The sequence below is a fragment of the Chelonia mydas genome, chromosome 6 (assembly GCF_015237465.2).
Source record: "Chelonia mydas isolate rCheMyd1 chromosome 6, rCheMyd1.pri.v2, whole genome shotgun sequence".
Taxonomy (NCBI): Eukaryota; Metazoa; Chordata; order Testudines; family Cheloniidae; genus Chelonia; species Chelonia mydas.
Window position 1 is genome coordinate 20837747 of NC_051246.2, and position 23969 is coordinate 20861715.

At 47.8% G+C, this 23969-nt stretch overlaps 2 protein-coding genes across 9 annotated transcripts in view; both read right to left on the minus strand.

Annotated features, from left to right (window-relative positions):
• Window positions 1-10463, minus strand: part of LOC102941014 (NACHT, LRR and PYD domains-containing protein 3) — a 64315-nt gene extending 53852 nt beyond the window's left edge. For 3 of the 8 annotated variants that reach the window (XM_043549320.1, XM_043549323.1, XM_043549322.1), the window contains exon 1: window positions 10279-10432. The gene's annotated coding sequence lies outside the window, so the exon portion shown is untranslated. Of the gene's footprint in view, window positions 1-8983; window positions 9052-10278 lie in introns of all 8 variants that reach the window. The other 5 variants (XM_043549321.1, XM_037899488.2, XM_037899487.2 and 2 more) reach the window with 4 other exon arrangements.
• The window catches only part of LOC102943481 (NACHT, LRR and PYD domains-containing protein 3), a 509145-nt gene that overhangs the window by 432286 nt on the left and 52890 nt on the right, over window positions 1-23969 (minus strand). The window lies entirely within an intron of this gene.

A 23969-nucleotide genomic window follows, 5' to 3' on the forward strand; every position in this document is an offset into this window, starting at 1 on the left:
AAGCATTTGTCTGATCTGTTCTTCAAAGCCTCCAATGACAAGGATTCCACAACCTCCCCTGGAGGCCTATTCCAGAGTTTAACAACCCTTATAATTAGAGAGTTTTTCCCAATATCTAACCTAAATCTCCCTTGCTGCAGATTAGGCCCATTATTACCTGTCCTACCTTCAGTGGACAGGGAGTACAATTGATCTCTGTTCCCTTTATAACAGCCCTTAATAATTTGAAGATTGTTATCAGGTCCCCCTCCCCCCCCCCCCAGACTTCTTTTCTCAAGACCAAGACTATGTCTACACTTAAAATGCTACAGTGGCACAGCTGCAGCGCTTCGGTTTAAACACTATCTACAATGACTAGAGGAGGCTCCCGTCGCTGTAGTAAATCCACTCCTTGAGAGAGGATAGCTAGGTCGATGGAAGAATTCTTTCCTTGACCTCGTGCTGGTCTACATCTGGGGTTAGGTCGGCTTAACTACATCGTTCAGGGGTGTGGATTTGTCACACCCCATGCAATGTAGCTGGGTCAACCTCATTTCTCAGCGTTGACCAGCCTGAAACATCCAGAGTTTTTTTAGCCTTTCCTCATAGCTCAGGTTTTGTAAACCTTTTATCATTTTTGTTGCTCTCCTCTGGAACCTCTCCAGTTTAGCCACATCTTTCCTAAAATGTGGCATCCACAGCTGTTCACAGCGCTCCATCTGAAGCCTCCTAAGTGCCAAGTACAGCAGAACAGCTACCTCCCCCCTGGTTTGCATGTGACACGCCTGTTAATACACCCCAGAAACATATTAGCCTTTTTCTAAACTGCATCACATTGCTGACTGATATTCAATTTGTGATCCACTGTAACCCCATTACCACGTAGCCAGTCATTTCCCATTTTGTAGCTGTGCATTTGATTTTTCCTTCCTCAGCGTACTACTTTGTGCTTGTCTTTACTGAATTTCATCTTGTTGATTTCAGATGAATTCTCCAAATTGGCAAGGTGATTTTGAATTCTAATCCTGTCCTCCAAAGTGCTTGCCACCCCTCTAGCCATGGTGTCATCCACAGATTTCATAAGGCACTTCATCCACTTCGTTATCCAAGTCATTAATGAAAATATTAACTGGTACTGGACCCAGGACTGACTCCTATGATACGCCCACCCTGTTTGATAGCAAGCCATCGATAACTATTCTGTGCATATGGTCTTTCACCCACCATATATATATATATATATATGGGTCCCTAAAGAGTGGGGTCACAGGGGGCCTAGATTTGCTTGCATCAGCCCTGCACACAGAGTGACTATCATAAGTGTTGCCCTAGAGACATCCATCTGTTGAGGAAAGCGACATGGATGCTATGGTCCCTATCTCGGCTTAGTCTCCTACTGCAGCCTTTAGCCCAGACAAACTCCCCAGGACATCTCCTTTAGAAATGGCTCTTACACCTCAAAAAAACCTACGTTAAAGAACATTACGGTTGCAAAGTCAAGCAACCAAAAGTTAGGAAATGCCAGAACTAAGGCTGGCTGTGCCACCTGAATCCTGCTCCCTTGGGCAAGTGCACCACGATACAGTCTTTAGTCTTTCCACGGGACCTGTGCCTCATTAAGTGAGCAGGCAGTTAGTTAGTATTTATTTTTATCCTCCTGAATCAATGTGTGGCCTCAGGCCTTATGCAACACACCCCATTCAGAATTAATTTCTTTCTGGGTGTTTCTATGGTGCTCTCACCTTTGTATCTGAGGAATTAAAAACATGAATTAATTTATCTTCGCAACTCTCCTGTGAGGTGAGGGGTTATTATTATCCTCATTTTACAACTGGGGAACTGAAGCACAGAGAGATTAGACTGTCAGGAGTATCCATTAATTTTAGTTGTTCAGCTCGGGACACCTAGGGCCTGATTTTTCCAAAGTACAGAGCATTGTACAGCACTTCATACATTCAAAGTACAGCTCCAGTCGACTTCAGATGTAATTGTGAGGGCTGAGCACTTCTGTAAAACTGGTCCAGGTGCCTCATGCCGGACACCCAGAAAATGAGGGACACACAATTTATGCATCCGATGAAGTGAGCTGTAGCTCACGAAAGCTTATGCTCAAATAAATTGGTTAGTCTGTAAGGTGCCACAAGTACTCCTTTTCTTTTTGCGAATACAGACTAACACGGCTGTTACTCTGAAACCTGACACAATTTATGGCCAGCTGTGAGCACTTTGATTTAAAATGACTTGCTGGCCTCACATGGCAATTCTGTCAGAGGCAGGGATATAATCTAGCTTTCCAAGACAGCATTCAGCTGCCTTAACCATGACATCATCTTTTCTCTTCCTATAATAAAATGCTTCGTTCACAATACAAATTCCAGCTTCTGCAACAAATGAGGCCAGGCACTGCTCTGTTGCCATGCTTAGCCGGAGAAAGTCAATATTGTAATATCCTGGTTTTTTAGGCTCTGAGGACAAGATTTTCAAAGTAACCAGTGATTTTTGAAAGCATAATTGGGACACATTGAAGGGTCCTGATTTTCAGAGGGTAGTACTTTCTGAAAATTAGGATCTTGTCATATATCTCAAGTTGGGCACCCAAAATCACTATTGACTATTTAAGTATGTATCAACAGTGGAACAGTCATTGGGCCAGAGAGAGCAACTGTGAATGGCTCTGTGGTTAGGGCACCCACCTAGGAGATTGGAGACCCCCAGTCCTAATCACTCATTATTTATCCACTGTGGAACAGCTTCAAGAGGAGAGATAGAGAGAAAGACCCCTCAGAATATTCCATAGCTCAGTAGTTAGAGTGTTCTCCTGACAGATGGGAGACACTGTTCAAATCTTTACTCCCCCTCTCACAAAGAGGGTGGAAAGGAACCTGGGTTTCACACATCCCAGATAAGTGCTCTAACCACTACCCTAAAAGTTATAAGATAGACAGCACCACTTCCTCCTCTGGTTGTTCTATGTAAAGCAAGGCAGGCACCTAACTAACTCCCTCAAGAAACTTCTTAGGTGCCTGAACTGCCTGACTCCCATTCGTGGATCTCTAAGCAGAGATAGGCACCTCCCTGAAGCCCAACTTAGGAGCTTGTCTCTGAGGGAAGGAAGGGGCTCACCCCAAACCCATGTCGTTGGCATCTCTAACTGGATAGATAAGCATTTTGCCACCTAGTATGCTGGCCTAACCCTAGCTGGAGGAGCTGTACCCTTTATAAGCCTAACCATATCATGGGATGCTCTACCAGCCTGAGGCCTAACGCTAGCTCGTAGAACCCTCTCCCCATAACCCTAACACTAGCCCAGGAAACCGTACAGCCCCTAGACGTAACCCCAGCTGGGAGGCCCTATCCTCTCCAAACTTAAACCTAACTCAGGGAGCCATACTGGCTCCAGGCCTAACCCTAGACTGGGAAGCCCTACACTTTGTATCCCTAACCCTAGCTCAGGGAGCCCGACCAGTCTGAGAACTAATCCTAGCCCAGAGAACCCTATACTTGGTAACCCTAAACCAGGGAGCCCTACCAGCTCCAGGCCCAAGTCTGACCCTGGGAGCCCTTCTAACCCAAACCCCAGCCCCCTGCTATCCACTGAGGCCTATCCCTAGCCTGAGGAGCTCTACCCGCCACAGGAATAACCCTGGCCCAGTGAACCCTACCCTTTATAACCGTCTGAGACCTACCCCTTGTAACCCAACTCTAGCCTGGGGAACCCTATCAGCCCTGGCCCAGAGAGACCTACTCTTTCTAAGCCTAACACTAGCCCAGGAACCCAACCCTTAGTAATGCTAAACCTAGTCCGCAGATACCTAATAGCCATACGCCAAACCCTAGCACAGACAGCCCTACCCTTAGTAGCCCTAATCGGGGGAGCACTACCGATCCCAGGCCTAACACTACCCTTAGAGGCCTATGTGACCTTATGTTCTCTTGCCATGTGGTCTTTCTTTCTTTGTTCCAAAGACAAGCTATCCATCACATGGCATAGAAAAACCTCAGCGTTCTGTCCATAGGCATGTCCTTGCATACCTTGCTGAGTCCCAAGGCGCATCTGCCTTCTCTCAATGGGTGGATTGTATCGCTGATGGTCCTTAATGAGCCATCAAGCAGGCTAGGCAGAGCTGACACCAACTTGTCTGGGGTGTCAGCCAGAAGCATAGCATAAGTTTGAAATACAGACAGTATAGAGCCAATATTCAAAACTTCAACTATAAAAATCATACACATATACAGATAGTATAATCATAACCAGCAAACCATAAGCTTGTCTTAGACACCTCATTTGACCCCCTTTATATAAGATTTGGTGCCACTACAGGACCTTGGTTGCAACAATGTTTTATACGGTCCCAGTTCAAGTCAATAACGTCACAGCCTACTGTTTGTAACCATAACCCTAGACTGACGATCCCTACTGACCAAAGGCCTAAACCTAGCCCAGGGATCTTTAGCTTTACTAACCTAATCCTACTCCGGGGAACCACTTAGTAACCCCAACTCTAATCTAGGGAGACAGGGGCTTTTTAACCTTACTTTATCCAGAGGATCCCTATGGGACCCAATCCCTAATCCATATAACCCTAACACAGACAACCCTACTGACCACAGACCTAAACCCACCGTGGAGATGCCTACTGTTAGTAGCCCTAACCCTAGCCCAAGAAGCCCTACAGGCCCCAGGCCTAATCCTAGCCCAGGGATCCCTACCCTTAGTAGCCTGGGAAGCCCTACTGGGCCCTAAACTTAGCCCGGAGAGGCCTATCATTATTAGGGTTACCATATGTCTGGATTTTCCCGGGCATGTCCGGCTTTTTGGTTTTTAAATAGCCATCCAGGAGGAATTTGTAAAAAATCTAAAAAGGTCTGGGATTTCCCTCCCAATGCAGAGCGTGACGCGGCTGACAGGGCGGCCGGGCAGGATTGAGCCGCTCGCAGCGGGGCCTCCAGCAGCCAGAGCCCCACCCCTGCAGCCTCAGCGCGCCACGCCAGCAGCGTTCGGGGTGGAGGAGCGCAGCAGCGTACCTGGCAGCGGCTCTGCACGGAGCCAGACGCGCTGCTCTAAGCGGCGCGGTAAAAGGGCCGGGGAGTTGGAGAAGGGGCATGGGATCCCGGGGGGCAGTCAGGGGACAGGGAGCAGGGGGGGTTGGATGGGTTGGAGTTTCGGGGGGGGGGGTGGCTGTCAGGGGGCGGGGGTGTGGAGAGGGGTAGGGGCAGTCAGGGGCAGGGGGGGTTGGATGGGTTGGGGGTTCTGGGAGAGGGGGGGCCTGTCAGGGAGCGGGGTGTGGAGAGGGGTAGGGGCAGTCAGGGGCAGGGGGGGTTGGATGGGTCGGGGGTTCTGGGGGGGCAGTCAGGGGACAGGGAGCAGTTGGATAGGTGTGGGAGTCCCGGGGATTTGTCAGGTGGATAGGAGTCGGGGTAGTCAGGGGACAGGTAGGGGGTGGGATTCTAGGGGGGCAGTTAGGGTTGGGGGGTCTCAGGAGCGGGCAGTCGGGGACAAGGAGAAGGGAGGCTTAGATAGGGGGTGAGGTCCCGGGGGTTGGTTAGGGGCAGGGGTCCTGGGAGGGGGTGATCAGGGGACAAGGATCGGGGGGGTTGGATGGGTTGGGGGTTCTGTGGGGGGCAGTCAGGGGGTGGGAAGTGGGAGGGAGTGGCTAGGGGGCAGGGCGGGGCTAGCCCCCCCATGAAGTGTTCTCTTTTTTGAAAGTTCAAATATGGTAACCCTACCATAATTTACCCTAATGCTGTCCCAGGGAGCCCTACCCTTAGTAACTCTAACCCAGGCCAAGGAGCCCTAACAGTCTAAAGTGTTGGCAGACTCCAGGCACCCCAAGACTTGTTCAATCCTAACCCTGAGCCCAGGATTCCTACCAACACCAGGCCTAAACTGACCCCAGGGAGCCTTACTTTTGGTCACCCTAAGCCTAGCCTGGGAAGCCCTACTCACCGCAGGCCTAAACCTAGCCTGGAAAGGCCTACACATCGAAGCCTTAACCCTACTCCAGGCAGCCCTAGCTGTAGTAAATTTAGCCCTAGTCTGGGGATCCCTATTGGCTGCTCTCCTAACTGTAGCCCAGGGACCTCCTCCCCTGGCAACCATAACCCTAGCTTGGGGAGTCCTACTAACCTCAGGCCTAACCTGATCCATGGGATCCCTACTCTTGGTAACCCTAACCCTAGCCTGGGGTGTTCTACTGGAGCCAGGCCCCAACCTAGCCCATAGAGGCCTACTGTTAAGGAACAGTATCACCTTGTTCTAATGGTTACTGCCCTCCCTGTTAGAAATTTGTGCCTTATTTCTCATTTAAATTTGTCTGGCTTTAACTTCCAGCCACTGGTTTTTGTTATGCCTTCCAGAGTTAGTTTAGAGTCCTTTAATGCCTGATATTTTCTCTCCATGAAGGTACTTTAAACACCATAATCAAGTCACCTCGTGGCCTGTTCAATTAAGCGAAGTACACTGAGGCCTCAGATCATTTTTTGTGGCTCTTCTCTGCATCCTCTCCAAATTTTCAACATCCTCTTAAAAGTATGGACAGCAGAACTGTACACAATTTTCTAGTATCAGTCCCACCAGTACCATAAACAGAGGTAAAATCACCTCCCTGTTCAGACATCCAAGACTCACATTAGCCCTTTTTGCTACAGCACTGCCTGGGAGCTCAAGTGGAGTTGTCTGTTCTCTATGATCCCTAAACCCTTCTCAGAGTCACTGCTTTTGGGATACAGATCCCCACCCCCATTTTGTAGGCATGGCTGCACTCTTTGATCCACGATGTGTGAACTGGCATTTGGCTGTATTAAAATGCACTTTGCTTGAATGGACGCAGCTTACCAAGTAACCCAGATTGCTCTGTGCGAGTACCTTATCTTCATCATTAGTCACCACTCCAATCTTTGGCTCATCTGCAAATTTTTAATCAGCTGTGATTTTATATTCACTTCCAGGTCATTTATGAAAATATTGAACGTAAGGCCTAGAACGGATCCCCACAGAACCCCATTAGAAACACACCCATTTAATGGTGATTCCCCACTGACAAGAATTCAGCCCAAATACAGAGCAGCTTGAAACGGTACCGTTCCAAGACAGCATTTTTTGTCTCTTTATTTCTAATACTTCAATCATCAACGTATCTTGGGACCAAGAGCTTTCCTAGGAGGAGAGTCATCTTCTGCACCAGCTAAGCATGCACGGGGGTTTGACGCTAGCCAAATTCCCACAGCCACATATATGCACACCATGAAGAAGGCTCTGTGGTGGGAGGCAGTGGCAGGGACAGTAAGTCCATGCTGATGGGTTACACTCCCAGACCAGGTGCTATTTCAAACTGGAGCATTTTATCCAACTTTTTGCAGGCTCCAGCAAACAAATGAAGAACTTTCACAGGCCCCTCTGCTGGAGCATCTCCCAGGAGCACCAAACGCCACCACACCCTGCTCATCCCAGCCGTGTCCTCCTGACCTCTCAGCATCGTTCCAAACCTTAAAGACAGGGCGCTAGAAAATACAGCCCTGGCCTTCTAGCACTTTCCACCTAAAAGCAGGCTACGTGTACACTAGCATGTAGTTATTACAGCTGCTCAGCGCTGGGGTACTCCAACCCACGGAGGACCAGTTGCATGCCAGGTGTACCACAACTTGGAGGCAAGCACTGTAGGCACTTCAGCAGCTGGGCCTTGTAGGCGCTCGCCCCAGTGGGTCCCGATATCCACTCAGACACATGGCTAAGTGAAGGGGTATTTTATGGAACTGGCAAGAAAGGGAAAGGCTACAAATACCCTAGCTACAGAGGCTTGAAGAGTTCAAAGTGAGCAATGGTAGTTCTTGTTTGGGTCCCTGGGACAGTCCACTTTAGATTTAGGGTTCTTCAGGCCTAGTGCCTGGGGAGCCCTCCCCACAGCAGCCCAGTCTCCAGGTTTTCAGGCCAGGATCTCTCACTAGGACTCCTCTGCCCTAGTTCCCTGCTCAGCCTCTCTGCTCTTCCCCGTAAGACCCACACAGACCTCATCCTGGCTACATATGTGACAGTCACACCCTGCTTCACTGCAGTGGCCTGCGTTCTGCTGCAACACTTTGTATGCAGTTCCCTCTGGGTGTCTCCCTGCAGGCCAGGAGGAAGCGGATGTGCAGGGGAAGATGGGAATTAGTCTCTTGTTTAGCAGATCCATCCCAGGCAGGCACATAGATTCCAACTTCCAAGAGATGCCGATGTACAGAAGCTAAAGTATATTGAACCAGGAAGAGAATCAGCTCACCAGCCATGGAGGGGGAGCTCGCCCTCTGTTTTTAGCTCCCTCCCACTCCCCCTGACTTTCAACCCTGTACATGCTGATCGAGTAGCCCTTGTGCAACGGTTATAAGTGGACTGTGGACTAGCCCAGTCCATAAATTCAGGGGGCTGCACAGCAGCCTTGCACCTTGATTTTGGGGCTAGATTTCTCCTCCCAAACCTTGTCACTGAACGGATTAAATCAGTAACGGTCCATAATGATTTCTCTTCATGTGCAGATCTGAAATATAATCCAGCCTTATGTTGCTATTGTTGTCCCAACTTCTGACACCAGTGTCATCTCTCTGCTAAACAGTAGCAGATGTCCAGGGTCTTGCAGGTCAGTTTCCGATAGAGAAGAAGTCAGTGATGCAAAGTCTGGGTACACTTTAAGTGTAACTTGTTTTATTTTCACATGCACACCAGTCCTGGCATGAGACGGTCACACAGCAGGTGGGGCAAATCCTTCTTCCAGGAATCTCAGCCCAGCACCAATGCCCAGTTCCCAGAGAACAGACTTCAATCAGAGTCCATGGCAGAGAGCAAACTCTCAGGCTGACCACAGAGCTCCCTCTCTCCCAAAGTTGTCTCCACAAAGAAAATACTTGCATAACAGAGCAGACAAAATCATGGCAAGAACCAGTGATTGGAAACTGAAGCCAGATACATTCAAGTTAGAAATAAAGCACAAGTTTCTAACAGCGAGGGTGATTAACCATTGGAACAAGCTACCAAAGGAAATGGTGGATTCTCCATCTCCTGCAGTCTTCAGATCAAGGCTGGAGGCCTCTCTGGAAAATCTGCTTTAATCAAACAAATGGTGTCAGACCAGATGATCTAATGGTCCCTTCTGGCCTTAAAAGTCTATGAATTTATGAAAACAAAAAACACCCCCATTTGATCCATCCCCCCCAAGAGCAGCAGCCCATTGGCTCACCAAGAAACACAGCCCAAGTAAGAGTGACACATGGTCACCAGTCATAACATTATGTAGCTCCTTCAGTGGAGCCTCAGAGATGTAGACATAAACCAAAGTGTCTGCCCCAAAATGACTGAAATATACATGGATTGTTTTTTAAATCCTGTCTTACATAGTTCATGCACTGACTGTAATGTATGTAAACAAACCAGTACAAATGGGAGTTAAGGCTGGGTCTGTACGTTTTCAGCAGTTGTTAATATTTAAGTGTCCATAAATGTCATGGCATGTGATCTATGCTGTGTAATTCACAGAGTGATTTTCCTGGGGGGGTTTTGGATCTATGTCTCAAAGCTGCCTGAATTTCCAGCAAAGGAAGTTTTTAGTCCAGAATTGGGATTGGGGAAAGGAGGGCACCTCGGTTAGCTCCTTCTTTGGTTTCTATTTCCTCTCTAAACAACCTCCTTAGCAACAATCCCCAAATCTGCCTTCTCTTCCCAGAGATAACCCCCGACCCCTAAAGCCTGTGGGCAGCCAGGGGGGGAAACAGCCACAGGATGCCCACAGCAGTTCCAGTCTCCGAAGTTTCAAAACAGCTGAAGTAGGGCTGGGGATGTGTCTCCACCTGGCAAAGGGACAGATCCCCCAGGCTCCCTCATGGCCCCTCTGTGCCCTACAGCAGGCCAGTGGCTCCTGTGGTTTTCTCAGCTGTTCTTGATGATGGGCAGGAGGGTGGTACCTCCCCCGGGACAGTTCTGATCTATAGCCCATACCTTACACTCAGACTCATTCTTCATTCTGTCACACACACTTCTGTCTCATGCCCCACCCAAGCGCCTCCTCAGTCTCGATTCCTCCCTCACACACGCAGCTGCTAAAAACAGAGGGAATGGCAGACCAGTCCTCTCCTTTCTGGTTTAGACACCTACGAAAGACTACAATCCTGAGACCTCCTCTGCTCCCTGCAGGAGGGACTCTAGAGACCTCCGCAGAGATGCACCTCCCCCACCCCAGTTTCTCAAGAGGAGATGTCGCTGATCTTTACAGAACAAAAACCCTGCTCTAACATGATTTCAGCCAAGTGAAATATTTTGCATGCTGAGCTCACCCTGCAGCACTGAAGAGCACTGGTTCCATTGGAATGATAATCAGCTTTTCTTCCTCTCAAAATGAGTGGGCAAATCCCCACAAACTGATGAAATTCAAGAAGTTTCACTCTCTAAATGTAGTCCCTGGCAGGACTTCCTTGCCTATTTCCTGTCTCTCTCTCTCTCAGCTCAGTTCCTTTCTCCTCCCCTTCCCTGTTTAAAGAAACAGAACTGTTTTGTCCCTACAGTGCTCGAACAAACAGTGCAGCAAAAAGCCTTACACTTAAAGCAGATGCCTAGTAAACGTCCAGCAAAAGAGAACATTAACAATAGAGATGTGGATGGGCAAACTTTTTGGCCTGAGGGCCGCATCAGGTTTCGGAAATCGTATGGAGGGCTTGTTAGGGGAGGCTGTGCCTTCCCAAACAGCCAGGCATGGCCTGGCCCCTGCTCCCTATCTGACCCACCGACACACTTCTAGCCCCCTGACGCCCCCCCCAGGACTCCTGCCCCCTCCAATCCCCCTGCTCTCTGTCCCCTGACCGTCCCCCGAACCCCCGCCCCTGACTGCCCCCTGCTGCCCCATCCAACCCCCCCTCCTTCCTGACTGCCCCCAGGGACCCCTGCCCCATCCAACCACCCCTTCTCCCTGTTCCTGGAACCCCTCTCCCTGACTGCCCTCCACCGCCCCATCTAGCTCCCCCACTCCTTCCTGACTGGCCCCCCGGGACCCCACCCCCATTCAACCCCCCTGTTCCCCGCCCTCTGACCATCCTGACCCCTGTCCACCACCCCACCCCCCCGAACTGCCCTGCTGTCGTTACACCTGGTTCTGCAGCCCCACCGCCCGGAGCGTTGTGCTGGGGTAGTGAAGGATACTGCTCCACGTAGGAATGTGCTACTGGTAGCACTTATCGCTACGTACAGATTGTAAGAAACAGCTTTTGTAAAAAGATGCTGCTTTATTTGTACATGCTTGAAACCTGTTATCATATTTCAATCTTCCCTCCTAGGTCATGTTTTCTAGACCTTAAATTTTCACAAACTTTATAAGCGTACTCTCTATGCCATTATCTCAATCATTAAGATTTTGAATAGAAACCTATCCAGAACTGATCCCTGGAGAGCCCCACTCCTTATGCCTATCTTATTTATCGTCATGTCCATCTAGGTTTCATTTCCGTAGTTTGTTTATGAGAGGGTCATGGGAGACAGTATCAAAAGCCTTACTAAAGGCAAGATATACCACATCTACTGGGTGTAGGCTTTTTACACTGCTAAAGACAGCAATCAGGTTGGTGAGACTGCGTGAAACACCCTTTTTTTAACAAAGTGGGACCTGTCGCTGCGGCAAACTATAGAGATGTGCTGCCTGTGACGCTGCAATGTGATGAAGCTAATTCCGACAGGCAGCGCTTTCTCACACCCTCAGTATGTGAGGCTACGATCTATAGGAGTCAGCTACATCAGCTGGCCTTAGAGAATTCTTACCATTAGCCGTTCCTGAGAGCTGCGAAGGGCCGTACCTGTTAGCCTTGCGGTGTTCTGAACAACGTTAGCTATTATGCTAACAGAAAGTGAGATGGATTGGGTACGAGCTAAAGATATGACGGCCTTAACTACTCCGCTGACAAAACATGAAAATAACCTTTTCCTTACATATGTTTCTGGATGGTACACAGCTGTGGCCAGCTCAATTAGGGCCCAGCTGGCCCTGATAAGAGGGCTGTGGGCCAGAACCTGGAGAAGTTTTACTCTAGCCCTGGAGTGAGTGGGAAGGGGAGTAAGGTACCTGAAGTGGAGCAGTGCTGGGGAAGGACAAGGGGAGCTGGGGAGCTCCAGCCTGTTAAACCCCCAGGCTGCAGGCCTTGATGAAGGCCTTTGAAAAGGTACTGGGGCTGCAGAGGGGCAGCCTGGGGATAGGCAAAGGCAGCAGGTCCTAACCCCTTGCCAATGATGAGTGGCCATTACACTGCAGTCTGCCCCAGTGAGCGGGGGCTAGATGATGACTGGCAGTAGCCACTGAGGCAAAGTGGGTTTAGAGGGTTGGGGGTTGCCCTGGGAGGGGAAACCCAGAATAAGGGGTTACTGCGGGAGCAGCACCCAGGTAAAGGGCACCGGGGTCCAGCAGGGACATGGGTGCCAGTGTCAGGCAAGACACTGGCCAGTAGGAGGCGCTCTGTACACTGGAGAGCTAATTCCCTAGATGACCAGCAGGAGGTGCTGCGCTGGTGAGTCTCGACCTCACTACAGTGCCATTGGATTAGAGGAGCTTTTTTGGCAAGAACCACCAGTAGAGCAATGTATGTGTAATATAACTATATTAAAAACTCCCACCTTAACCTATTACTTCCCAACTCATGAGGATAAAAGAACTAACACACTGGATACCAGTAATATTATAAACTTTAACTTTTCTTTGTGGGTCAGTTGAACAAGTCTGTACAAACTAATGAAGAAAAATAATCAAATCACACAGGCCCAGGTTCAGACATGCAGTTTGGCTATTTTAATCAGGGATCTGAAATATAAAGAGTATCTGCACAAGCAGAACAAATTATAACATACCATTGGTATGATATTCTTAAAGGATGGGCCCCTCTTGGTCTTCAGCTTTAAAAATTGTTACACCCAATTATTCTTTTCTTTATTCTGATACGTTTAATTGTAATCTGTGGTATGTTCTGTTGGATGCTGAAACCACCAGCTCAGACTGTTTCAAAAAAATTATACAGCCTTGAGAAAATTACATAAAGTGTGACCCATTCAGTACCTCTGGACTGAAGGGTTATTTGTGGGTCAATGTAGAGCTGAAGTTATGAAATTGTTTCTTTTCTTTAATTACAAAATAAAGTCATATTAATAATAGTATCAAATGAACAAACCAAACTTCACTGTTCTAACACTGTAACTCCTGTTTGCCTCCCAACGTTCTAAATTGTTCATTACACTTGTTTTAATAAGATTCCATATTGTAACTAAAACCCCATTTTAAAATGCTCACTCCATTTTGCAAAACCCTGCTGTAACTTCATTAACTTAGTTCAGGTGTGTGAATGAGGTATGCATGGATAATGGAATCAACCTCCAACCGCAGCCTGTTAAGTGCAAACACCAATGGCTGAAGATGCAGACAGTCCTGACAAAGTAAGAAGAGTCCACCCCAAAAGAAAAGAACAAAGGTACAATTGAAGCAAGATCAAAGACAGGTCCAACTGACAAATGATCAATCACACCGCACCCAGAGACAGTGTGACACAGCAAGACCTATAGACTCTTGATTCAAACTAAAAGCCTATAATAAAGGATGGGTGATATGGAAGACTGTGGGTAACATTCTGCTGCCAACATCGAGTGGCATCTGTGCGTGCCCGACAGAGACCCAGCCCTTCCTCATGCCCAGCTTTCCTGGCCAGTTAGCCGCCACGAGCTACGAACCCAAGCTGCGAAATCAGGCCACGTACTCAAGCCACGTTCAGGACTGGTAACTATCCAGCAGCTGCAGAACATTTGAATTGTGTGTGTGTGTGTGTGTGTGTAAGTGTTAGGTATTAGCTATTGGTTATAGATCAAATTGTGTTATCCTAATAAATGTGGCATCCTGCCTTGTCCCCTGAAATGATCCTGTGTAGTTTTATCTGTATAACATTTTATCTGTCCCTCCCCTGTTAACTCAAGAGTAAATAGTCCAGCTACAATTCTGATTTCAGCAGCAGATATTTTCACCCCTCTGGATCTATCACCTGGTGTTAGATAGAAGTTGCTGTGCCTCCCACCTCTCTTGTGTGGTGTAGTGGACTAAAGAGATAGAGAAATGATTTTTGCAAACAAACACCAGATTTATTTAAGGGAAGTAACATCGGGAAAAGGAAAAAAGCATGAACTATAAAAAATGTAGGCCCTAAATAACTGGAACCTTGACTGTCTCTATAACGAACAGCCCCCGAGCAATGGGTGCTCCCACCGTTTTTTTTTCAAGACGCATGTGCCAATGTTCTGAGGTAAGTAGCTCTCTAGGAGACCATTGTAACTGGTTCCAAATGTCTGTTGGCCTCTTTATGGAACTTTGGACGGAAAGAAACTTCACTCATTTTTGGAGACAATCTACCATTGTGCTTTATACAGACTTCCACTTCTGTCACTGTTACACACACTTCAGGAGCAAAGGGGTATCACCACCAAAATGACACTCAGAACTGTGGTACTCACATGTCACCTCATTGCTCTCTCATTTAATTTTTGAGACATTTTTCTTCAGCCTTTTGTCTTCACTGTTAAAACTTCACTTGTCTTGTTTTCATTAGTTTTATTAGCAGTGAGACAAAGGCCTATGTCTGCATAATGGGGACACCAGATATATTAGACACACCTGGACTTTTCTATTCTTCAGTGGGTGATAATGTCAGATCCTTCTCGTTCTCAGTATGCTGAGCTGAGCTGAAGTGTCTGTCTTCCCATCATCTGGATTGCTGGGACAATCACTTCTCACTGTTCAGTCTTTGTACCTCAGGTGTTTCCGGTTGTTCTTGTAGGCTGTCATTGTCCCCCTTTTCTTTCTTCCCCCCACTTTCTGGAAGGCTCTTTTGCTATGACCTGGGTCAAACAGCACCCACTGTGTAGAGGTATCTGATCTTGGTCAAGCAGTCCCCATTGTATAGCACTATCATTCAGAGGTTTCTATTGCACACAGTTCCTGGGGTAATCTTTATGTGTTTGTGCGTTCCTTCAATAAGTCACTAACATTGTCTGGCCTCATCCAACAGAGCACATTTGAAATACAGAGACATGGTCAATATTTCTAGCCTCAGATACAAACATTAAATGCATACAGGTTGGATAAACACAGTCAATAGGTCTTAAGTTTTGCAATGATACCCCACATCAGCCATCTTGCATAAAGTATATATTAGCTATATCATATCCATATCATAAGCATATTTTCATAAAGAATGTAGAGTATAATGTCACACCCCACATGTATGTTTGCTGATCTGCAAATACTAAAGGAGTATGCACCTTTGGGTGAAAACGCTCATGACACTAGTGCAGAGCCATGCAAGCTTCATGATTCTGTGTGAGATGGCAGGCAGTGAGGAGGGCCAGGCAGGTTTGTGGGTTTAAGAAAAAAAAAGGTGTAAACATTATGTATATGTTTATATATGGGACACATATAAAATTAGTGGATGGTTAACAACGCATTCTAAGAAGTTTGATCCCATGACCACAACCACCCCTGTCTGACCTGTTTGGTACCCAGCAAACACTGCAAAACCAAAGCTTCCCAAAATACGGTGGGTGGACAGTGGGATATCTATTCATGGTGCACCTCACTCTGAATCTATACAAGTGCTTCTGGTGAGTACCCTGACTGCTGAGGCAAGGTGTCCAGGAGGCAGTATCCTACATTACACTGGCGGTGCAGTGAGCTGAGGCTGCAGGGGAGGGGCCAGGGACTAGCCTCCCGGGCCAGGAGCTCATGGGCCAGGCAGGAGGGTCCTGCGGGCCGTAGTTTGCCCACCTCTGATATAGATGATTGAGTTCTGCAGAGATCAGCAAGTTCTGTCATGAGCTGTAAGCTGTTCTCATCTAACTTACTCACATTTACCACTTTCAGATATTTAGGCCAAAATGTTCAGTGGTGGCAAGAATTAGGTTCCAAACTAAAAGTGCCCAGGTTGCAGAGTTGCTGAGCCCTTACAAGTCACTCTGAAGTGAGTGGGAACCAGTATTGCCAACTCCAGAGATTTTAATTGGGGAGTCTCATGGTATTTGGTGTTTTTCTTATACCCTCAGCTCCTGGAGTCCTGAAGTTATCATTTATAACAAATGTTTTTAACCCTCATGGCTGTGGAGAACGGTCTGAAAACATGACCACAGCGAAGGCTACAGACTCAGAAAACAGAAGGCAAATAAAAAGAAAGAATCACAAATGTATTTCTTCTTTAAAATCTCATGCTTTTGGGGGCCTGGCTCCTGACTTTTTGAACATGTGTCGTTGACAGTACTGGGGACCTGCTTTTGAAAAGTCAGGCCACTTTTAATTAGGTGCCTAAATATGGCTTTAGGTGCCTAACTTCTGTTAGCCAAGTTTGAACATTTAGGGCTAACCTCTACAGACACCATGGGGCATCTGAGGAGTGGGAGACACTGGAATAGTGCTTTGCCCAAACACTTTAAAGAAAAGGAAACAGCCTCTTTTTAATACATACAGGCTCCCAAATGACTCTGCTATTGAGTTCCCTCACTATTGCAGGTAAAACCTACGTCTTTATCCTGGATTTTGTACAACAATTAAGATGTTTGGTGATTAATATTAAAATAACACAGTACCAAAAATCCACTATCAAGTCTCCCTCAGAAGAGGTAATGACCTCCCTGCAGTCTGGTCAATGGGTCATATTTTGACCACAGTTAATCCCATTTTCACTATTTTAACCCCACTGATTTCAGTCACTCCAGATTTACATGGGTGGAATGGACAGCAGAGTTTAGCCCCACAAAACTGTGTTCTTACCTCCTGAACAAAAGTCGCAGGAAACAACATGCAATCATGGTACAACACAGAGCAAATGAACTTGCTTCCCATGCTGCAGCTGCCTTGATCAAACCCTTTGTAACCGTCACAGTGCACGGTGGGATCCACATCTGGGCAGGGACTACACAGAGGGCTGTTCATGATGGTGATTGGCTTAAATTAGCTGTGAAGGAGACTGGCCACTGTGCAAACACCCACCAATTGGTGCGCAGTAGCCAATTCTGCACTATGACATTCTGGGGTGCAATCCAGAGCAGTGAGGGGTTGTGTCACCACCTGCCCTCTAACTTTGGGCGCCTTAAATGCTCTGCTGCTGTGGCTCACAGCCCAAATACCATCAGCCAGACAAGCATGCAGTCCCCTGATCCCAGCAGCCTGCCCATTCTCGTCTCTATCACCTTATGCAGGGGTGACCCCAAGCACACTGCCAGCCGCGATTTCCCCCCAAACCATCTGCTCTGCAACGTCCAGCCCTTTCCAGGACCGTTCGGAGGAACAATAAGGTTCATTTGCTCCTCTAAAGAGACAAAATGCACAGCTTAGCATTTTAATTGGAGTTAGCAACCACTTCAGTTCAAACACAGCACTGCATTGGTTTACATTCAAAGTAAAGCAAGTTTATTAAACAAAAGTCACAGGTTAAGCAACACCCAATAGAAGGAATAAAGCTAGAAAGGGTTACAAAATACACTTTCTAGTGGCTAAGGCTTAACTCAGCAAGCTAAAGCCTTGGTTCAAGGTCGATTTCTTACCAGTCTTTTTCTTTCCAGCCAACTCTCTCTCTGGTCAGAGACTTCCTCAAGAAATACAAGGTGCAGGTTTCCCTTGTCTTCCTAGGTGAAAGATCATTGCCTAAGCAAGTTTCTCACCGATGTTCTGTTCCCAGAGAGACTTCAACCCCCTTGGCTGAAGGGCCCAACTTTCTCAGCTTGCAAGAGCTCTACTCCTTTGTGTCTGTCCAGTAATGGATAACTTAGGGGGTTCTCTACCCCAGCCTTTAGAGTCCAGTAAAGCTTTGACAAGCCTCTCTCCCAAAGTTTATTGGCCTTGCTTCAAGAGGCAGCCAGTCTTTCTGGGGGTGCCATCTCCATCCCCAAGATACAGTGGCTGGCACAGCTTCAGGAAGTGGCATGAATGGCCCATCTGGTAGTAAGCTGTAGCTCACGAAAGCTCATGCTCAAATAAATTGGTTAGTCTCTAAGGTGCCACAAGTACTCCTTTTCTTTTTGCGAATACAGACTAACACGGCTGTTACTCTGAAACCTGGTAGTAAGTATTTACTGATACTGGTGCAAGCCATTTAAAAGGGCTGTTTGTTTTTCTCTCTCATGCTGCTTCATTACTTATGGGTGTAAACAAAGAAAAGGGAGGGTGTTCTCACACATGCACTTAGAGCAAATGCACTCTCTAAAGCTTATAAATGTCATAGTTTGCCTTCAGATCCTAAAACAGTTGTTAAATGCATGCACTGCAGAGTGTGTCTGTGAAAGACATTCAAGCTCCTTGCCATCCATCCCAGTGCGCATTATATCACCTAACTCTGGCTCTAATTAGTGCCTGCAGTTACTGTAAAAGCATGTTCCTACAGACAGAGAATAACTTGCGACTACGTTGATTTTAAATCTTCCCAACAGCCTCTTGTTTTAGGTGTTACTTTGTGGAAAGCAAGAGTAAATCCTTCAGCCATTTATCAGCTGAAGGGAGGAGTTCAAGCTTTTTTTTTTTTGGGGGGGGGGGGGGGGGGGGGGGAGAAGAGAGGGATGATTACATTGTTGGTGAAAGAGCAGCCAGAATTGGGAGAGAGCTAGCTGAATGAGGACTATGGCTGTAGAAGGTTGTTGCATCAGGTATCACTAGAGCAGTAGCTTCTGTTTGGGCACATGGGACTTACCATAGGGCTTTTGAAAATGCCAAGGATATGCCATAAACTTAAACATCTCCCTGTCCTGCACCTTTGATCTCTGCTCCCAGGTGGCCATTCAGGGTTCTTAGGGGTCACCTACACCAGCTTTCTGACAAAAGCCCAGAGAAATTAAAAGTCATTCTGATTTTGCCTGCACGAGCTTCTGAAGATGTTGATCATAATGGATAAGAAACAGGAAGCATGAAAAAAATATATATATTTCTGAGGAACCATCCCCGAGGGCTCTCCTAGGCCTGGAGAATTCTTGTGCATTTGCAGAAACTATGGCAAGAGATACAAACTCTGAAGGACAGCATTATTTCTTGGTTCATGATCTTTACTGGACTCAACAAAACTGACACAGAAACGTACAGCCGGGACAAACAAATGCTGGAGATGTAATATGGAAAATGCCGGCTTAGTTGCTGTGGAATTGTGTAAAACTACAAGACTTTTATAAATGCACAAACAACAGTGACTGAGCTGTTGTAACAGAGTGACAATTGCCCTCTGGATCTGAGGATGGTTCTTGAGTCTCCCTCCTGCACGTAGGGGGACTGAAAAGGGAGGTTACCAGATCTCTCATGACCCCGCATTCCACACTTGGGCCCTGACCTGCATCCGCCCTCCCACTCCCTCCCCCCACAAACCAGCTACCCCCTCTGAGGTCAGACCAAGCATGGAGCAAATCCAGCTCCTACTCCTGAGCCTCTCACACTCAGGCAGGAGGGCTGGGCCTGACAATCTCTACTCAACCCCGAACCACAGATGCTGAAATATGTTGCTGGGGTCCCCCTTAAAAGGGGCAGGTTTCCCCTCCCCACAGCCTGTTTCCTCAGCTAGTGGGAGGGCAGCCAGTTCAGAGCCTTGTGGTTCCATGGCTCCCACTCACCAGCCCTACCATATCTCTATGACCAGATCAGGTTTTGTGTCTTTCACAGCATCCAGCTCCGCCTGGGTTTCCTCAGTTACACTCTGATAGCCCAAGCTGTGGGGAAAACAGGGAAGGAAAAGGACGTGTTAATTCTCTCTGCAGACACAACACCCGAGCCCACAGCCCCTATAAAGCACCATGAGCTGCACCCACAGGATCTGTGTCACTGCCACGGCCTTGCCTGCTGATCTCACTGCCAGCAGGTGCCTTTCATAGAACATCAGGGTGGGAAGGGACCTCAGGAGGTCATCTAGTCCAGCCCCCTGCTCAAAGCAGGACCGATCCCCAATTTTTGCCCCAGATCCCTAAATGAGGCCCCCTCAAGGACTGAACTCACAACCCTGGGTTTAGCAGGCCAATGCTCAAACCACTGAGCTACCCCTGCCCCCTTTTCTGTTGGGAGAGGGGAGAAGTACTGGTGCAGTCTGTAGCCTGGCCAGCCTGCTCCCCACCCCCACTCCCACTCATGCTGTGAGCTCTGGGCAGGGATAGCAATGTCCTTTCTGCCTGTAAAGGGCTGGATTGTGCAGCCCTTGCTCAGGGCGGGGAGCATTTATGGACACGGACAGTCCCATTGATCATCGTGGGGCTACTCAATGCACACAGGGAGCAGGGGCTGCAAAATCCAGCTCACAGAATCTCCCCATGGAAGCAGCGTGATCTCAGCTGTCATTGCTGCATGAGCTCCCCACAGGGCTTCAGTAACGCCGTTCTTGAAGGGGTTGAGTTTGCAGCAGCTGTTGTGGGGCTGCAGATGGCTTTAAGTGCTCTGTCACCTACATGATTACTTGGATTGTCTTGAACATTATTGTGTGTCATGGGGGGGGGCAGGGAGGGGCTAGGGGTTCAAATCTGGGGTCATCTGAGAAAAAAGTTCTTGAGATACAGGGCCCGCAAAAAAAAAAAAAAAAAAAAGTCATGGGATAGAAGAAATCAGACATTTTTTATAACTTTTTTGCTCACATCAGCGGCTCAAACTATGGCTCTGACCCTCCCCAAATCTATAGCAATTTCTCTCAGATAGCACACCCCACCCACTGCCCCTTTGGGAAGCAATATTTAAGAAGTTATTCAAGATAAAGTTTGGAACCTCAACATGGGTCAGCCCAAAGTGACTCTCCAAAGAGAGCGTAATACACCTGTGGCAAGCGTAGGGCTCCACTGCTAAGCAGAGGCTTTACTGGCAGTCTGCTGTTGCAGTAACTGGTGGCTCAAGAAGAAATGCTGTGGATTTTGAACCACAGTAGTGGCTGTGGTCTGCCCTGCCGTTGGCAGCTTTCAGCCAACATGTGATGCGCATGTTACTCGTGTTCGACAGAGGTTTGTTTTGCCCAGAGACCAACATTTCTGGTGTAATAGCAATATTTTAAGTTGCTCTAAATTCCACACGCAGAATCCACACCGTATTGTAGGAGTATTGTTCAAGGAAAATAGCATTAACTAACTAGAGGGAAGATGAAAGACTCTGGTATGCAGTTAGGGTGATGGAATCATGACTCAAACGCTTCCCCTCTTTCCTAAACCATGGGACTCAGTGTTATCAGAGAAAAAGCAAGTTGTTGGGTCATTTTGTCAAGAGGTTCCTGATACACAGCCCTGTAAACTGAGCTCATAACTCTTGTGGTGCAGAGCAAGGGAAAAATCTAAGACTCTCACCTTCATGAAACTGATAGCATGGCCTGTCCCTGAGATTAGCTATTGAACAGGACCAATGACTAGTTTAGAAATATTTCAAGGGTTACTGCACTACATAAGCATTAGTACCTCTGATTATAGACAGCAAGACATCAAATGAGACCAGGATAGAGAGCGGAGAGCAGGCATGCTCACTGCATGGCATAGGTCCACAAGAGCCGAAACCACAAGGAGGGAGAATGAGAGCACCCACCCAGATGGATGGAGCAGTTCACACCTCTCATCCCTATTGTTTCATCTCCCCAGGCTGTTCTCATTCAGCTAAGAACACTCCATTGAGAGGACTGGGCCACTCACACCTCTCTGAGTCTCCTATGCTGCAAAAGAATGTTTAAAGCCCCTTTCCCCATACACTAGGCCCAGATTAGGGGTATGGCCTCCACAGCTTCACTCTCCTGCCCATTCCCACCTCCAGCTGGTACATTCACCTCCCTACAGCCCCTGAATCCTTACGAGGGGTTTGGAGCGGCAAGGAGTAGGGTGGAGCTTGGGTGGTGTGTAGGGTAACCCTGGGGCATAGGGTAACTCAGGCTGTGGCTGGCAGGGGCTGGGAGCAGCAGCACCAGTACACCGGAGGGGGGTGGGGACCAGCCTGCAAGCAGGAAAGGAGAGGCAATTTGTTTAGAGAAATATACAGTAATAGTCTCATCAGATTTCCTCTATATAATAGGGTGCTGCTATGTTACAGATTGAGCATTCATTTTATTTTCTTTCCAGCCCTTTTGGGAGAGCAGGAGTGACCGCTGCAGTTCAGGGCAGCGCGTGCATGTGTGGGGTTGTTATTATTGCCTTCGTGAGTAAAGTCATTGTGCTTGTCACATCAAGATATGCTGCATTTCGGGTTTGCTAGAAGCCACTAGACTCTGTCCTCAGCTGCACCAAGTTTATACTCAGCACCGCTGAGGTGACTTGGAAGTGAAGAAATAGACTAAGTGACCTTTCCCCTACTCTGATCCTGAGCCAGAATGAAATCTGGTTTAACTGAGAGAAATCTCAGGGCTGCTCTAAAATTACTCCAGCTGCTGTGTCTGCCTAAGATTTGGTGGAGCATATTCTGCCCATCTTGCCCTTTATATAGGCCCTCCATACCCCTGCACACCCCCTCAGTTGAGGCAGAGTTGGGGGGCACACAGTTGGCTATATCTGCTTTGCCCCACCAAAGGATTACCCTGTGTCAGCGGAATCCGTGGCTGCTGTGTTAAGGCAGCTGCCCAGCCTAAAAGGGGTTAAGGGTTGAACTCGACTACATTATTCAATTGTTTAACTAGCAAAATGTGACCAGTGAATACAACAGTGGGTCTCTGTTCTTTGTCTCAGGAGCAAAGAGGGCTGGTCCATGGCTGGGTTCCATGCAGGGTATTGTGACCCTGATAAATGGAGTATAACTCACAACACCACCGTGTTCACCAGCTGGTACTTACCTTATTTTGTGCAGTTTGCAGTTGGGATGTTTCAGTCCCTGACACAGCAGCTGCACGCCTGTATCTCCCAGTTTGTTCCTCCCTATATCTAGCTCGGTCAGGTGCTGGTTCGTGCTTAGCGCAGAGGAGAGACCTCCACAACAAGCAGCAGTTAGACTGCAATGCTCCAACCTGCAGCAGACAGATACAGAAAGGAAGAGACTACTTGTTTACCACCCCTGTGTTCTCCTCCTTGACATCAGTGTCTCTCTCTCAAGAGACTGAATTCAGAGACAGAGAAAAATCCGCTATCTCTATTTAAATCATCATCAAAATACTCCTATAAAAAGTTCAAAGCTCCTAAGGCAGAATCAGCACTACAGCAAAACCCCAGCAACATTAAAATAAATATTCAAACGGGAACTCAGCCAGCCAGCCACACACACACACAAAAATCTCTTTTCTATTCCTTCATTGTTCTGGGAGGCATCCCTCAGTGACCCTCAGCAAACCCTGATCCAACAAGTGTCTTTTACAACATGCCCAAGTGGTCCCCAGATTCAGGCTATTTTGTGCCAAGGAGGGAAGTAAGTTCCAGAGCACCCTGACAGCTGGCCCCTCTCCTTTATAACCAGGAGGATCCAACTGAGATGCCCCTGTTGACTGCAGCTGTGGCAGTAGCGTGGGAAGAAGTAATCCAACAGGCCATTTAGATCTTTATAGCTCATAGGCTCATAACCAACACCTTAAACTCCACCCAGAGACCAGCTGTCAGCCATTGCAGATCCCAGACCACCGGATCATGTGCTCACTGCGAGATGCCTTACTCAGTAAGCAAGTCATTGTGTCTGCACCAGCTTCGCTCTCTGAATGGTTTGAAGTGTAGCCCGCTGCTACTCAGAATGCTTTGGTAATGAGTGGATTCCTTTCCACGTGCCCGGTTATACCAGTTACCCTGTATTCCACAAAGGGATGGTCAGCCAAGAATGGAGCAGGGTGGATAGGATGTAGATGCATTTCTAGTGGGGTGGGGGAATACCTCACTACACAGAAGGAAATGCCTGGGAAATAGGTCACAAGCTCATTCGTTGCCAGCACTCTGTTTCCCTGCAGGTTAAGCAAATGAAAACCACTACTGCTGTGTAAACTGGCCTGGCTTTCTCAGAAAGTAACCCAGTGCCTCAGACTGTGAAGCCCAGCTTGGGAGAGCAGGGGCCCTCACACCACACAAAACTACCCCCTTG